The 15484-nt window shown below is 58.9% G+C and overlaps 1 pseudogene; it reads right to left on the bottom strand.

The window, feature by feature from the left end:
- Positions 1-521: 521 nt before the first annotated feature.
- LOC139826861 (scavenger receptor cysteine-rich type 1 protein M130-like) lies at positions 522-14715 on the bottom strand (annotated as a pseudogene).
- Between the last annotated feature and the right edge of the window lie 769 nt (positions 14716-15484).

Here is a 15484-nt window from a genome sequence, read left to right as displayed (position 1 = left end):
CTGGATGGACCATCCTCCTGGATGGACCTCATCTACAAAACGGATTACAACTGCAGCTGTAAGAAAAAAACAAACAAGGGTGGTTGTAGTCGGCGACTCCTCCTGAGGGGAACAGAGGGCCCTGTATGTCGCCCAGACCCATCCCACAGGGATGTCTGCTGCCTTCCTGGGGTCGGGCTGAGGGACATTAATAGAAGACTTGCGGAACTAATTCAGCCCTCAGACTATTATACCCTGTTAGCAGTCCAAGCTGGCAGCGAGGACATTAATAGAAGAAGTGCCAAGATAATTAAAAAAGACTTTAAAGCACTGGGTCGGTCAGTTCATGGAACAGGAGCACAGGCGATATTTGCCTCAGTTCCTGTGCTGTCTGGGATAGATGAGGAGATAAATAATGAGAGGAGTAGAAAAGCCCATCTCATTAACAGGTGGCCAAAGGATTGGTGTCACCATCAACATTTTGGGTTTTTTGACCATGGGGCAAACTCCATGGTATTTGGTCTCCTCATATGAGATGGGCTTCATCCTTCTAGGAAGAACAAGAGGACTATAGCCCAGAAGTTGTCGGGGCTGATCAGGAGGGCTTTAAACTGGGTTTGAAGGGGGAAGGGATTGAAACTGGGCTCTCCAAAGATCAGCCTAAGGATGGAAAGCCTGAATTAAGAGTGAAATCAGCAGCCTACTTGAAGTGCATGTACACTAATGCACGCAGTATGGGCAACAAGCAAGAGGAGCTGGAAGCCATCGTGCAGCAGGAAAGCTGTGACATAGTTCCATCACAGAAACATGGTGGGATGACTCATACGACTGCAGGGCTGCTATGTGTGGCCACCAAGCTCTTCAGAAGACACAGGCAGGGTAGGAGAGGTGGAGGGGTGGCTTTATATGTTAGAGAGTCTCTTGACTCTGTTAAACTTGAGGTCAGCAGTGACAAGGTTGAGTGTCTGTGGACCAGAATGAGGGGGAAGTCCAACAAGGCCGACATCCTTGTGAGTGTCTGTTCTAGACTGCCCAACCAGGATGATGGAGGAGGTGAATTATTCTACAAGCAGCTGTCTAAAAATCAACAGTCCTTGTTCTTATGGGTGACTTTAACCTGCTGGATATCTGCTGGGAGCTCAATATGGCACAGAAGAGGCAACCTAGGAATTTCCTAGAGTGTATAGAGGACAATTTCCCTCATTAGCTGGTAAATGAGCCGACCAGGAGTAAGGACCCGCTAGACCTACTGTTCACAATCAGAGAAGGGTTGGTGGGTGATGTAGTGGTTGGAGGCCACCTGGGCATAGCGACCATGAAATAATAGAATTTTCAATACTCAGAGATGCAAGGAGAGCCGTTAATAAAACCTCTACACTGGACTTCCGAAGGGCGGATTTTTGCCTATTCTGAAGTCTAGTTCAGAGCATACCCTGGGAAACAATGCTGAAACCACCTTGGGGTTCACTTCTGCGGGGTCACAGCCCAGGGCTGACCCTGATTGGCAGCTCTGTCATGGGCTCTGCACTGTGGGACCAGCGTGACCCAGGCAGTTGGGAGATCTCGGGATGAAGAAATGGGCACTGGGGAGCATCATGGGATCTGTTAGAGAGTCATTTTGACTAGAAACTGCCTGTGGCAAAGCAGGAGGGAAGCGTCTCTGTCAGCAGGATTATTCCACAGGGACCACGGGCGCTGGCAGCACCACAACCTGACCCCAAGCCTGTTGTCCCTGAGACAAACCCCTTCCGCACCGCCATGTCTTTGTTCTCTGCTGCCCCTGTTAACACTCGGGAAGATTTCCTGGCACCTGGGCAGACACAAACCAGCTCCGGGCCAAACCCCCTGAGACTTTTAATAAGCACAAATATGATGTACAATGTAAAAATGGAAAACAACTGGAGGAAACTCTGGACTGTTGGTGCTGCCCATGGGCAAAGGGAGGCGGTTCCTGATGCTCACAGCTCTCCCAGCTTCAATGACAGCAGGGATGGGCTCTCCTGGCTGGGGGCTCAGGGGTTGCTGTGCACCCAGCTCTGTCACAGCCTTTGTGTGTCACAGATGTGCCAGAGACATCTCTTCAGCGTCATCGTAGCCCATGCTCCCCGGGGACAGGGACGTGGTGCCTCCTTCAGCTCCAGGGACCCCAGCACTTCTCTGGGAGCACAGGCTGCCCCCTGCAAGGAGCAATGCGGGACATTGCAGCTCACCCCATGGGGCCTGTGCATCACGTTCCCCCCTGCTCCTCACCACACTCAGCTGCTTCTCCCACCCTTCAGTCCCTCCATGGGAAACTCCTGGGGCAGGTGCCCCCTTCCCAGGAGGTTTAGGTCTCAGTGCAGCAGCAACCAGGGTGGCAGTGGGGGTGGCAGTGGGGGTGGCACCCCAGGAACCAGCAGCGCTGAGTTTCCCTCTCACCTCTGGGTGCATCGCTGGGTTCTGCTTCCTCCTCTGGCACCCTGGGCATTTCCCAAGCTCCCTGTCCAGGGGCATCGCCCTCCCCAGGGAGAGAAACCTCCCTGGCATCATCATAGCCATCCACTGGGTCACCCTCAGGCAGAACAGAAACATCTGAAAAGAGAGGGGAGCTGGTGACAACGAGAAGATCCATCGTGCAGAGCAGAGGATGGGAGGCACTGGTGTTGGCAGCAGCACAGGAGACCCTCAGGTCCTCCTCATCTCTGACGGTGACACCCAGTGACACCTCTGTCCTTCACTTGTCTGCAGGCAGATCAGCCCCTTCCTGCTTCATTACCTGGTGCTGATCCCAGACCATCCTCCTCCTCTCGGTGCCCAGGGTAGGGCTGCAGCTGGGTCAGGGACTGCTCCGAAGAGGAGCCTGGAGAGATGCGCAGTGGGTGTTATGGGATGAGACCACTGACCTGGTTTGTGGCCAGTGCTGCTGAGGAAGGGGGACCCACAGAGCTGGGGCTTCATGGGGAGGAGGGCTGGGAATTCACCCTGCTCCCCTGGGACAAGCCCTGTCTCAAAGGTGCTCCCAGAGCTGCCCCAGGACAGCTCTTCCCTCACTCGTCAAGTGGCTGTAAGGGCAGGAAGAGAGGGGCTGTCCAGCTGCGACGGGCAAAGCTGGTTGGGAGGCAGCTCCTCTCCCGGGTCCAGGGCTGGGGTGCTCTCCCCACAGACCACACAGCCCCAGCACTGCAGGGACCACGAGCTGGGGGCTTCAGGGCATCAGCCCTGGGGTGGGGTGGGGAGAAAGGGTCCTGCAGATGTGCCCACACCCACCTAAGTGACCAAACCTCGCCTGCTTCTCCCACGCTGGGCTGTGACCGATCTCCTCGTACACGGCCTCGGGGAAGAGCTCCTGGGCTGTCCTGGAGCCTGGGAACAGAGGCAGAGCTGGCATGGGGACAGGCAGAGGGGCAATGGGACCCCACTCTCCTCCCCAAACCTGTTCCTTGGCCCAGCCCAGGACTGCTCCAACAGCACAGCCCCACTGTGCTGTCCAGGAACAGCTGCCACATTCCCAGCGAGGGCCACATCACTGTGGAGATGATCTAGGGCAGCATCACCCTCACATCAGCCACTTGGAGACAGCGCTCAAGCCCCTCTGGCCCCTGGGTCATCCCCCTTGTCTGACCCCAGAGCAGCTCCCGTGCTTCCCCTCCACCTGGAGCCAACCCCTGTCTGCCCCACAAGTCCATAGCAGGGCCCCTGCCCTACCAAGGGCACGCAGGGCTGGGCAGAGGGTCAGCCTGGGGCATGAATCCATGGAGATGGGCCCTGCTGCCCTATGTTCCTCTCGTCTTCTCCTTGCCCCAGAGTGCCCTCCAGCACTACCCAGAGCACTGCCAGCCTTGACCATCTCCTCCAGGATAACATTTCCCCCAGGATAACATCTACGGGATAACATCTCCCCCAGGATAACGTCTCCTACAGGATAACATCTCCCCTGGTCCTGCTCTGCCCTGTCTCCCCTTGCTCCATCTCTTGCTCCAATCATCTCTGGGCTCTCTCCACCCCTTCCTGCTGGTGCCCTATGGCCAGACAGTCAAAGGGGTGTGTGGGACAGGTGGCAGCACACAGTCTCCTCCCCTCAGCTCTGATTGTACCCCTTACTGACCCCCCACAGCACCCCCAGCCCTTCCAGGAGGCATCACTGGGAGCTCTGTGGAAGGACCCACCTCTGCACCCAGCCCTGGCACTGAACGCTTGCCAGGCCAGCAGGGCCAGGAGCAGGCAGAGAAGGGCCCCCAGGATGATGCAGATGATGACGGGCACTGAGGTTCTCCCGCTGACAGTCGGACGGCCCCGGGTGGGATCTACACGGGCAAGAACATGGAAGAACAGCACCAGCCCTGGGAGAGATGGAGGCAGCACCAGCCCTGACCCCCATCACACAAGGCAGCAGAGAGGGGAGGACCCCAGGGGGAATGATGGAGAAGCTTCCACCCTGCTGACTGAATTTCACCCCCTCCTCAACCCCCACATAATCACCCCAGTGCCACCTCCTGGGAGTTTCACGCTCCAGCAAGAAGCCCCTTCCACCCAACTGTGGGTCAGAGCCTGGCCCTGGGATACCCAGCCCTGGGGAGGATGAGTTACCTGCTCGGGGTGGGGATGCTGCTGTCCTGGGTGCAGCTGCAGGGGAGGAAAAGGAGAGCTGGGCTGAGAGGGTGGGAGTGCATGTACCAGGGAGCCTCCCCTGTAACACACAGCGTGTGTCTGTAGGGTCCCTGACACATCCCACCCCAATTGCCCCTCCCGTAGTGCTAGAAAGGAACCCAGGACAGGGCTGGGGGCCTCTGCCCTGGGCGGCGGGCAGGGTGGCACAGGTAGCCCAGGGGATGGATGGTCCTGGAGCTGCAGGGCTCCATGGGCATTGACCCAAGGACACAGTTCCACTGAGGCTGCTCCCTGCTTGGCACCAGGCTGCTGCATCCCACAGGAACGTTCCTGCTCTCGGGAGTTCAGGGGCCATGCCAGGACCAAGCGGGTGAAAGGCCTTCCCCAGCTCCCTGCTGATACCTGAGCAAGGGGTCCCAGCCCCCCGCTCACCCAAGCAGCGCACGGCAGCGTCTTCCTTATGCCGGCAAGCACGTCCGTCCCTAGGCTGGGCCCAGCAGTCCTGCAGAGACAACTCCGTTCCCCGGCACTCCACCCGCTCCAGCCAGATGGGGCCTTGGCCCACCCCAAAAGCAGCCTCATGCAGGGCAGACACCGCGGGGCCACAGCCCAGCTGCCTGCACGCCACCTGGGCGTCCTGCATGTCCCAGGAGTCATCGCACACTGTCCCCCAGGAGCCGCGATGCCAGAGCTCCACTCTGCCTGAGCACCCGTCCTCACCTCCCACGGCACGGATCTTCTCCCTGTCTGGAGAAGGCAAAGAGCTCCCACGGCACTCAGACAGCAGAGGAGCCAGGCAAGAGGAGCACGCGGAGGAGCAGCTCCCTACCTGTGCAGCTGCTGGAGTTGGGGCACAGGGCCAAAGGCTCTGGGGGCATTTCTGGGCGTCCCCTGAAGAAGGAAACACTGTGGTGAAGGGACTTGCTCGGGGGATTGTGCAGAAGAGAGCGGGGCTGAGCTCTGCTTGTGCCCTTGTGTGCCATCTTGGTTGCAGAGCAGCAGGAGGGTGGCCATGGAGGGGAGGCTCCTCTGAATCCTCTCTGGTCTCTGCTGAGACCCCACTTGCAGATGTCGCTGCCTCCCCGAGGCACTGCCGGGTGGCAACGGCTCCCAGACATGTGGGACACTGAGAACTGTGGTCACATCTGTACCACCAGCAGCAGAAGAGTCTGACATGGCAATGAAAACCCCTCCAAGCTCTTTCTCTGCATTTGGCCGTGCCCAGAGGGGAGCAGAAGCTGGGGTGACACCAGTGCCCGAGTGGCTCAGAGTTACCATTGCAGGTGATGTGGGTCTCATCTCGCAGGTCATCGCAAGACTGTGGGTCCCAGGGGGCGGATGGACACTGCCAGAAGGAGCTGGTTCCCTTCTCACATTGCATGTAATCCAGCCAGGCAGGGCCAGACACCCTGCCATAGGGCAGGCCTGTTTCCAGGGATCCTCCGTCCCCACAGCCCAGCTCCTTGCACACCAGTGACACCGTGTCAGGAGTCATCGAGCTGGAGCAAACGCTCCCCCACGTCCCGTTGTAGAAAACCTGGAGGTGCCCAGAGCAGCCATCACTGTTCCCCAGCCTCAGGTCCATGAAGTCTGGGAGGAAAGGCAGCAAGAGAACAGGCTGGTGTGGGGCTGTGGGAGCCAGGACACCCCTGCGCTCCCCAGGCCCCCAGCCAGGTAGGGCAGGGCCAGCAAGTCCCCCTTGCACCCAAGGCAGAGAGAAGTCCCTGATGGACACAGCCCCTGCTCTCCCCGCTCACCCTGGGGGACAGCTGAGCTCCCCAGGGACCCCGGCGAACTGAGGGCACCCGTGCATGGGTGTCCCTAGGCCAGGCTCAGGCAGGGGCTCAGCCAGGGACAGCCCTGCATCCCGGCCTCCGGGGAAGCATCCCGGCACAGCTCCCGGCACACACCTGAGCAGATAACACCCGCATCCTCTTTGTGCCCACAGTCGTGCTGCCCCCAGGGCCCGGCAGCGCAGTCCCAGAGAGCAGCTTCGGCCCCAGAGCAGTTCACACCGTCCAGCCAGATCTGCCCGGAGCCTTCCCCGAAGCGAGCGGAGCCAGCCGCCTCCACCGCCCCTCCACAGCCCAGCTGGTGGCAAACGACGGCGGCATCAGACAGGTCCCAGCCATCGTCACAGACGGTCCCCCAGCTGCCCTGGTAGTAGATCTCCACTCTCCCTGCGCAGCGCCCGGGTCCGTTCACCAGCCGGACCCGCAGTGGGGAGGAACCCCAGGTGTTGTCAGGGGGTGGCCGCCCCCCCACCCCATCATCTGGGGACCCGTTCAGCGCCGCTCACCCCAGCAAATGACTCCCATGTCCTCCACAACCCCTCCCAACAGGGCACTCCTGGGCAGGGAGCTGTTGCAGCGGGTCAGGCTGGCCTCGTGCCCTGCGCACCGGACCCCTCGCAGCCCCATGGGGCCCGTCCCTCGCTCAGGCTTCGGGGGGTTGTAGGCTTTTTCTGCCTCTCCACACCGCAGCTGCCGGCACACCACGCTGGCCTCCCGCACGTCCCACTGGTCGTCCAGGACTCTGCCCCACATCCTGTGCTGAAAGATCTCCACTCGCCCGTCGCACCGGCTCCCGCCGCCGACCAGTCGCAGGGACGTAGGGTCGGCTGGGCCTGGGGACAGTAGAGGAGCCACAGCCATCAGCGGCACCGGGCAGCACGGCAGCCTCCAGGGAAGAGGGCAAGGGGGGGTTGTCTGACCAAACAGGGCGAGAGTGAGCCCTGTGCTGACAAGAAGCGAGGGCAAAGCCCAGGCCCTGTCTGCAGCTCACACCCGGGTCTGCTTCTGCTGGGTGATGGGATGAGGCTCTGCAGGGCTCTCTGTGGGGATGGGATGTGTTTGTCTGCAGCTGCAGGATGGAGCAGAGCCCCACCAGCCTGTTCTGGGCTCATCATATGGAACCCGGGCCGGGCAGTGGTACCAGGGTCTAAGGCGCTGCCCTGGGGACAGGTGTCTGTCTCTGTTCAGACCTCAGCTCTCCCAGAGCAGAGCGATCAGTCTGAGCAAGGAAAGCCCCCCAGGGATCCTCCAGGGAGAAATTTAGCCTGGTGCTGCCATGGGACCCCTGCTTTGGGTGGCCATGTCTCACACAAAGGGAAACGGAGCTAATGCACTATTTTCCCAGCACTCACCTGAGCAAATGACAGCAGCGTTGTTCCCGTGGGAGCACGGGGGGGCCCCCAGGGTGACCACTGGGCACTGTCCCAGGTGGGCTTCAGTCCCGTCACAGTGGAATGAGTCTCTCCAGACAGGGCCAGTCTCTCTCCCAAAATGCTCTCCTCCAGGAATGGACTCAGCAAACCCACAGTTGAGTTGATGACACAGAACATGGGCATCCAAGAGATCCCAGTGGGAGGCACAGAGAGTTCCCCAGCTCCCCAGCATCTGGACCTCCACCCCCCCCGCACACGCTGTGCTGCCATTCACCAGCCTGAACCCTGTGTACTCTGGGGACAGAGGAGGAGAGAATCACAGAATCACACGTTAGGGATTGGAAGGGACCTCAAAGCTCATCCAGTGCAGTCCCCCCATGGAACAGGAACACCCAGATGAGGTTACACAGGAAGGTGTCCAGGTGAGTTTGAATGTCTGCAGAGAAGGAGACTCCACAACCTCCCTGAGCAGCCTGGGCCAGGCTCTGGAACCCTTACTGCAGACTGCACTCACTCAGTTCAGCTGTGAGGATGCTGTGGGAGATGGTGTCAAATGCTTTACTGAAGTCAAGATAGATCACGTCCACTGCTCTGCCATCACCCATCCACCTCATTATGTCCTCATAAAAGTCGATGAGGTTGGTCAAGCACAACTTCCCTTTGGTGAAGCCGTGTTGACTGTCCCTAATGACCCTCTTATCCCTGATATGCCTTGAGATGGCACCAAGGAGAAGTTGTTCCATCAGTTTCCCAGGGATGGAGGTGAGGCTGACCGGTCTATAGTTACGTGGATCCTCCTTCTTGCCCTTTTTGAAGACTGGAGTGACATTTGCTTTCCTCCAGTCCTCAGGCAACTCTCCCGTTTCCCAAGACTTGGCAAAGATGATGGAGAGCAGCCCAGCAATGACCTCAGCCAGCTCCCTCAGCACCCACGGGTGCATCCCATCCGGACCCATGGATTATGGATGTCCAGATGGCCTAACTGCTCCCTAACCCAGTCCTCATCAACCCAGGCAAACTCCTCCATTGTGCTGCCTTCCTCTGGGGCCTCAGTAGTACGGGGCTCCTCAGGACAGCCCCCGGCAGAGTAGGCAGAGACAAAGAAGGCGTTCAGAAAGGGTGGGTTGGTGCTTTTGTACCCTCCGTAGCTGGTGGAAAGGCCAGAGGGACAAAGGCCTTTCTTCTTCTGCATGGTTTTCATGCTGCAGACAGTCCCATTACCCCTTCTGTCCTACACTCACCCAGCCTGGTCCTTGCTCTGTTCCCAACCCCCCACAGAGCCCCAGTGTTCAACACCCCACCCCGAGTCCTCACGTGTGCAGCTGACAGCAGCGCTGTTCATCTGGGTGCAGGCCTGGTCCCTGGAGGACCCCGTGGGGCAGGAGGACAGGAGGGACTCATTCCCCACACACTGCAGCTCTCCATCCCACACGGGACCAGCCCCTTCTCCAAAGTGACCTCCTGCAGACACAGGCAGGGCCACGCCGCACTGCAGCTCCCTGCAGACCACCTCAGCAGCCTGGGGGCCAAAGTGGGAATCACAAACACTTTTCCACTGGTCCCCGTCATGGATCTCCACACGTCCTGAGCAGTGGCTCTTCCCGTCCACCAGACGGACAAATCCTGGAGGAGGCGGGGAAAGCAAAGCAAAAGAAAACAAGAAAACAAACAAAACCACAATAAAACCTAACCAAACAAAGAAACAAAAAAGTAACCAAACATACAAATCCAACGCCACACCTGGGAGCTCCCCAGAACTCTCTGGCAGTTACATGTCCACATCCCACATCACCCCCAAGCAAGCCATGGCCAAACTGCCATTGCACATCCTAGGGGAAGCTGTTGGGGTCGTGATGATGACACAAACACATCCAGGACCCCTCCGGCCCTTCTCTACACCATCAGAGCACTCGAGGTATGTGGCTGCCATACGTCTCCCATGTCTCTGAGGGGGAACAACCCAGCATGACCAGCCATCTCATGCTCTTCCTCCAAGGTGTGGGTGCCGAACAAGTTGCCCTGTCGTGTTTCCAGCACAGGGATCCTCAGCCTTGTTTGCTGGGAACTGGCAGAATGGGTGGGGACCAGTACAGACCAGAGGACACCCTACGGCAGGATGGAGGATTTTCCTGGAGCCCAAGGCACCAGGTGAGGTGGGACTGAGACACTGAGGCAGGGTCAGGACACACTGAGGCAGGGGCAGTTCACCCTGGGGTCGGCTCCCTCTGGGCTTTCCCCAAGGACCAGTTACGCCAGCAATGACCGTCCCAGATTGGCAGGTCGACCAGCATCACTGGGCCCAGATCCAGCTCATGTTTGTTGTTCCCCGAGAACACAGCCAGGGCCTTCCCCCATCCCAGCCCCAAAGGTGGGAACAGGCTGATCCCTTACCTGAACACGTCACTCCAGTGTCAAGACTGTGATCACAGTCATGTTCACCCCATCCTGCATGTTTGCAGTCAGACAGGGCAGATTCGGTGCCATCACAGCCAACATCATCCATCCAAATGGGGCCAGATCCTGGCCCAAAGTGTCCGTACTGTGGAGCTCCAACAGCAGACCCACAGTCCAGCTGCTTACAAACCACTGCAGCATCGTTCATGTCCCAGTAGTCACCACACACTGTCCCCCACTGTCCCTGGTGTTTCACCTCCACTCTCCCAGCACAGTGCCTGCCGCCATCTGCCAGCCTCACCTCCGCAGCACCTTCAAACACTGACACAGGACCAGTCAGATCAGCATCAAGCCCCAGCACTGTGGGTGTCAGGGTGGGATCCTCCTCCCTTCCAGGCTGTCCCCAGTATGGTGCAGAGGTCCCTTCTATCCCCAAGGACCGTGCAAGCCTGGGACGAGCAGCTCCAGCCCTGCTGGGTCATTTGTAACCCCAGAGATTTCAGCACTTCCTTCTACTCTTGCAGACCCCCTTTCAACCTGCCCCTGGCCCAGACCCACCTAGAGCACCAACTCCTCCCCAGCCAGCACCCTGGGAAGAGACCTGTCCCCAGGGATCCCCAAGCACAGGCTGCTGTTTCTCCCAGGACCCCCAGCTCCCCTGGACCACAGTCTGCCCTGAGTACTTGCCACCTCATCATCTCAGGCCTTTGTGTATGCCCTGTGAAGCAACAGGTTGATCCCAGAGAGGCCTACCAGCCCATTGTTCCCTTTGTCCTGGGGCATCAGCCCAGCCCTGCCCTTGTCTGTGATCCCCAGGAGGGTCACATCTCTTTCAGCTGTGGGAACAGATGCCCCAGTTCCTTTGTCTCCACAATCCCAAACTGTCCCCTCCTCAGGCTGGGGCCACCCCAGTGTTCAACACCCCACCCCGAGTCCTCACGTGTGCAGCTGACAGCAGCGCTGTTCATCTGGGTGCAGGCCTGGTCCCTGGAGGACCCCGTGGGGCAGGAGGACAGGAGGGACTCATTCCCCACACACTGCAGCTCTTCATCCCACACGGGACCAGCCCCTTCTCCAAAGTGACCTCCTGCAGACACAGGCAGGGCCACGCCGCACTGTAGCTCCCTGCAGACCACCTCAGCAGCCTTGGGGCCAAAGTGGGAATCACAAACACTTTTCCACTGGTCCCCATCATGGATCTGCACACGTCCTGAGCAGTGGCTCTTCCCGTCCACCAGACGGACAAATCCTGGAAAACAAACAAACAAACAAAAAACAAAAAACCAAAACAAAACAAAACAATAAAAACAACTTGGGCTTTCCCAGAGCCCTCTGGCAGTTACTTGTCCATGTCCCACATCAGCTCCAAGGACTCCCTGGACAAACTGCACATTGTAAATCCCAGGGGAAGCTATTGGGTGAGTCTTCGTGCCACAAATACATCCAAGGCTCCTCCTCCCCTTCTCTACAGCACCAGAGCACTTGAGGTGTGTGTCTGCCACACACTCACAGCCACAGGTGCTGCTCAGACAAAGGGCTCCCACACAAGGTCCTCTGTGCTGCCCAGCATGCTCCCCCAGCACTGCAGCCGTGTGAGCAGTTGGGGTCCAGGAGAACTGGCCCAGATGGTGACAAAGCTGCAGCTGCTCAGCCCCTGCAGAGCTTGAACCAGGCAGGACCATCATCACCTGTGTGCAACCAGAGGCTCACTCTGATCCCAGGCTGTTCCTGCAGTGTTGGGAGGTTCCTTTTAGGTGGGAGATGTCCCAGAGCACAGAAATGCAGGAGCTGTTACCATGGCTGGTGCTTTCCAGAGCCCTCCAAGGCCTGCTTGAGGGGGATGTTCTCATCCAGGGACACGGTGCTCTGCCCAGGGGTGCACAGGTCCCAGGCCAATGGCCAGGCAGGGAACAGGAGAGTTGTATGTCCCCCTGGCCTCTCGCTGCCTCAGAGGGTGACAGCAGCACAGATGAGTCAGTCAGTGCTGGTATAGACCCCGTTTCATGGGTCATTGTGGGGAGCTGTGGGCAGGGAGGAGGGGTTGGGCAGCTGGTCATTGCTGCCTGCATGGGGTGCTGTCCCCACAGGGATGTCACAGCTCTCCCCAGGGACCAGTTACACCAGCAATGACAGTTCCAGCTCAGCAGCATGATTGATTAATTTGGCCAGATCCAGCATGTGTGTTGCTCCTTATGGCACAGCCAGGTCCCTTCCCCAGTCCCATCCCCTAAAGGTGAGAAAAAACTGACCCGTTACCTGAACATGTCACTCCAGCATCAAGACTGTGACCGCAGTTATGTTCACCCCATCCTGCATGTTTGCAGTCAGACAGGGCAGATTCGGTGCCATTACAGCTGACATCATCCATCCAAATGGGGCCAGATCCTGGCCCAAAGTGTCCGTACAGAGGAGCTCCAACAGCAGATCCACAGCCCAGCTGCTTACAAACCACTGCTGCATCGTTCATGCTCCAGTAGTGACCACACACGGTTCCCCACTGTCCCTGGTGTTTCACCTCCACTCTTCCAGCACAGCGACTGCCGCCATCTGCCAGCCTCACCTCCGCAGCACCTTCAAACACTGACACAGGACCAGTCAGATCAGCGTCAAGCCCCAGCACTGTGGGTGTCAGAGTGGGAGACCCCTCCCCTGCACGCTGTCCCCAGGGTGGTGCAGAGGTCCCTTGTTTCCCTACGGGCTGTGTAAGGCTGGGGCGACCAGCTCCAGCTCTGCTGGGTCATTTGTGACCTCAGAGCTTTCAGCTTTTCCTTCTACCCTAACAGACCCTTCAACCTGACCCTGGACCAGACTCACCTAGAGCACCCACTTCTCTCCAGCCAGCACCCTGGGAAGAGACCTGTCCCCAGGGATCCCCACGCAGACGCTGCTGCTTCTCCCAGGACCCTCAGCTCTCCTGGACCATAGTCTGCCCTGAGTACTTCCCAGCTCATCATCTCAGGCCTTTGTGCACCCCCTGTGGAGCAAGATGTTGATCCCAGGGAGTCCTACCAGCCCAGTGTTCACTTTGTCCTGGGGCATTAGCCCAGCCCTGCCCTTGTCTGTGATCCCCAGGAAGGTCAAGACTCTGCCAGTCCATGAGAACAGATGTCCCAGTTCCCTTGTTTCCACTGCACCAACTGTCCCCTCCTCAGACTGGGTTTCACCCCAGTGTTCAACACCCCACCCTGCGTCCTCACGTGTGCAGCTGACAGCAGCGCTGTTCATCTGGGTGCAGGCCTGGTCCCTGGAGGACCCCGTGGGGCAGGAGGACAGGAGGGACTCATTCCCCACACACTGAAGCTCTCCATCCCACACGGGACCAGCCCCTTCTCCAAAGTGACCTCCTGCAGACTCAGGCAGGGCCACGCCGCACTGTAGCTCCCTGCAGACCACCTCAGCAGCCTTGGGGCCAAAGTGGGAATCACAAACGCTTTTCTACTGGTCCCCATCACGGATCTGCACACGTCCTGAGCAGCGGCTCTTCCCGTCCACCAGACGGACAAATCCTGGAAAAAAACACCAAAAACCAAATCATACAAACCTGTGGTGAGGCAGGAGGGGTTGGGCAGCTGCTCAGTGCTGCTTGCATGCGTTCCTGTGCCCGCAAGGCTGTCACAGCTTTCCCAAGGACTGGTCACACCAGCAATGACAGTCCCAGCTCAGCAGACTGGTTGGCCACATTGGGAACTCCTTCAGATCATGTTTGTTGCTTCCTGAGAGGGCCAGTGCCTTCCCTCATCCCACCCTAAAGGTGGGATCAGGTTGACCCCTTACCTGAACACATCACTCCAGCATCCTCAGCATGATCACAGTCATGATCACCCCATTCGCTGTGTTCGCAGTCAGACAGGGCAGATTCCGTGCCGTTACAGCTGACATCATCCATCCAAATTGGGCCAGATCCTGGCCCAAAGTGTCTGTACTGAGGAGCTCCAACAGCAAATCCACAGTCCAGCTGCTTACAAACCACTGCTGCATCATTCATGCCCCAGTAGTCATCACACATGGTCCCCCACTGTCCCTGGTGTTTCACCTCCACTCTCCCAGCACAGCGCCTGCCGCCATCCACCAGCCTCACCTCTGCAGCACCTTCAAACACCAACACAGGATGAGTCAGGAGAGCACCAAGCCCCAGCACTGCAGCTCTGGGGGAACCTCCTGCCTGGGCAGAGTCAGGGGTACCAGGGTGGGAGCCCCCTCCCCTGCAGGTCCCCAGAGCAGTGTGAGGGTCCCTTCTGTCCCCACAACTGCACAAGGCTGGGGGTGCCCATGTCCAGACCTGCTGGGTCATTCTCCATCCCACCACACAAGGCACCTCTTCCTACCTCAACGGCCACCTGCCCCCCACCCATGCCCACCCACACACCGCCCTGCCCTGCACTGGGCACCCACTGCCCCCAGCCCAGCACTCCCTGAACAGCCCCGTGTACCTAGGGCTGCAGCTTCCCATGTAAACCACCTGCCCCAGCACCATCCAAACCCAGCCCATCCCCAGGGCTTTCCCTGTTCCCACTGAGATGATCCAGAGGATCCCACATTCCCTCCTCTCCCCTGGCATCAGCCCTGGGCCAGCCACCCAGGAAGGCCATGTCTCTACTGCAGATGTCCCTGTCCTCTCTCTCTCTGGGGGGCACAAACTGCCCTCGTGGGGTCAGGGCTCCCCTGGAACAAGGGGCAGTGAGCAGTGCACCAAGCCTCTGGGGCACCCCAGAGGTTGGCAGTGCCCTGGGGATCTCTGGGTGTTGTCATCACCAGTGAGGCACCGCTGGTCCAGAGGCAGAGCGCTGGGGACAAGGGGTCCCAAAAGGTACCCCAGGACAGGGGGTCTGTGAATCCAGCCAGGCACAGAACACTGGAGCTCTGGAAAAGGAGGTGCTCTCTCCCACCCAGACAGGCACAGGGAAAGGCACAGGCTCCGTGGAACTGAGCACCTTCTGCCCCCTGTCTCAGCAGCATCTGCAAAGAAACCCCATTCCCAAACAGATCCCCATGACCACACTGGTACCCGCTGGCCCTGGGCAGTAGGACAAGGGAGTCAGCACTTACCCCTGCACAGCTGTACCCAGAGGAGCAGCCACAGCGTCTGAGGGGACAGGAGTCCCTCTGTGCCCATCCTGAGCCTCCTGCCCTGATGGCACATCCCTCTGTGCCGCACTCCCTGCCACAGCTCCAGGGACTCGGGGGAGCAATGATGACAGGAGGGCAATACATCTCTGCAGATGTCCCCCAGTTACAGGAGGAACCAATCGAAGCAGCAGCACCTTTTTAGACATTATCAGGAGCCATCTCCCCTCCGAGACGGCCCAGTCCTCCAATGAACTTCTCCAGCACCGTTCATGACCATATATGAGGGACGGC

This window comes from Patagioenas fasciata, unplaced genomic scaffold (genome assembly GCF_037038585.1).
Source record: "Patagioenas fasciata isolate bPatFas1 unplaced genomic scaffold, bPatFas1.hap1 Unplaced_44, whole genome shotgun sequence".
Lineage (NCBI taxonomy): Eukaryota > Metazoa > Chordata > Aves > Columbiformes > Columbidae > Patagioenas > Patagioenas fasciata.
Note: the sequence above shows the minus strand (reverse complement) of the source record. Positions and strands in the feature narration are given on the sequence as shown.